The sequence below is a fragment of the Daktulosphaira vitifoliae genome, unplaced genomic scaffold (genome assembly GCF_025091365.1).
Source record: "Daktulosphaira vitifoliae isolate Bord-2020 unplaced genomic scaffold, ASM2509136v1 Scaffold_3, whole genome shotgun sequence".
NCBI classification, from domain to species: domain Eukaryota; kingdom Metazoa; phylum Arthropoda; class Insecta; order Hemiptera; family Phylloxeridae; genus Daktulosphaira; species Daktulosphaira vitifoliae.
The window spans coordinates 18,759,569-18,761,619 of NW_026099574.1; the positions used below are offsets into that span (position 1 = coordinate 18,759,569).

The 2,051-nt window shown below is 28.2% G+C and overlaps 1 protein-coding gene across 1 annotated transcript in view; it reads right to left on the reverse strand.

Moving 5' to 3' along the window:
* The window catches only part of LOC126902379 (myrosinase 1-like), a 21,072-nt gene that overhangs the window by 12,316 nt on the left and 6,705 nt on the right, over positions 1-2,051 (reverse strand). The window lies entirely within an intron of this gene.

Genomic DNA, 2,051 nt, shown 5'->3' on the forward strand with positions numbered 1-2,051 from the left:
TGAATCGAAGCGTTTCTTATGATAGTGATTTTAATCACTGTCAGATATCATCTATACTTGTCCCATCTATGCCTCGTCCACTCAGTGCCTCGATCCCACTGTGCTACCATTTTTTAAATTACATTAGTTAAAAAAATTATTCAAATAGTATACAAAAAATGGACAAATTTTCATTAACAAATAAGAAGATTAAAAAAAAACAAATATCTGATTAAAATTTCAAATTACTTTTAAAACCCTCGATAAATTATTAAAATGTTTATTAATTTTTAATAATTGAGTTATATTTAAAACAGGTTTTTTTTAAGTGTATGATATTTAACAACCCTAGCTATAATCAAATATCATTGATTTTAGGATCACGATGATACATGTCATGCAAATCAGTTATTTCCCCTTAGCCCTTACAAAACAGTGCTAAAGAGTAGATCCATAGCACAGTTGGGGTTGTGAAATATGCCTTTGCTTATGAAACAACAAACCAACATTAAATTTAACAATTAAGACACAAATATATTCTATTAATAAAAATTAAAAATATATTCACCAATTATTTGTTCTTTTTCTTCTTCAGTATACTGAATAATTCGCCAAACATTGATTCCTTTCTTTTTATTCGTATCTTTAATTGATTCTATATACGTTTTTGGGATCTCGCCAGTTGCCAAAGGTTCAACAAACAGTCCAACCTTATAAAAAAACCATATATATTAATATCAAGTTAGATAAAATATTAAGTTCAACAAGCTTGATTCTTTATAATTACATAAGAATCTAATAATAGTTTAGCTGATTTTTTATCTTCTTCGCTATTTGTATTATTTGGAAATCCCCATAATGTGTCTAAGCAAATGCAAATTTTACCTAAAGTAAAAAAAATTGTTNATTCTATTAATAAAAATTAAAAATATATTCACCAATTATTTGTTCTTTTTCTTCTTCAGTATACTGAATAATTCGCCAAACATTGATTCCTTTCTTTTTATTCGTATCTTTAATTGATTCTATATACGTTTTTGGGATCTCGCCAGTTGCCAAAGGTTCAACAAACAGTCCAACCTTATAAAAAAACCATATATATTAATATCAAGTTAGATAAAATATTAAGTTCAACAAGCTTGATTCTTTATAATTACATAAGAATCTAATAATAGTTTAGCTGATTTTTTATCTTCTTCGCTATTTGTATTATTTGGAAATCCCCATAATGTGTCTAAGCAAATGCAAATTTTACCTAAAGTAAAAAAAATTGTTGTTATCAATACAAATACCAAAATAAAATTGTTTTGGTTCTTATTTGAGAAGAGATTTATATGTTTAATGAATTTTGAATGGTCTACTTTTAAGGAGCCAATGATCGTCTTTATTTGTTCTAAAGTTATACAGATGTATAATAATACTTTTTGTTTATGAAAGTTTTGTTGTGTAGAGTATAGCAATAGTTGATACCCATCCTCACGCATCTTGAGGCGCTTGTGTATAACCGGTTCGAACGTTTTACGCAACGTTCGGCTATCGTCCCTTGCTCAACGAGCGTTATAGTTTGTTTTGTACGTACACAGTACACACGCAAAGCGCCTCTAGTAATCGGCAGCTGTACAGTCATTTTTTTTTTTTTTGTTCATTATTATTTTCCGTTTATTATAAGTTACTTTGCCACTCTCTCCGATCTTCTCAAGCAGTCATCAGGTAAGTTATTAATTTATTTTCATTTTGTTATTGTATCGTATAATAAGATTAATAATGTTTAGTATATAAGTTAGCCCACCTTTTCCCTTTATTTTTTAAGAGTTAAATTTGTAGAAGTGAACTATATATTCGTATTGTGTACATACATAAACAGGTGTAACTATTTTCTAAACCCCTCTTATTTTCGTTTATCCGTCGTTTGTTTTTGCTACAAAATAAACAGCACCACCCATATTAACAGGCAATCCCTATTTAGTATTAAGGAGCTTTTAAAACCGTGTACAATTATTATCGTTTACATTACATAGTTAATTTTAATCATCATTCCATGAAGTTTGTCTTCAGGGTGTCTGAAAAAAATT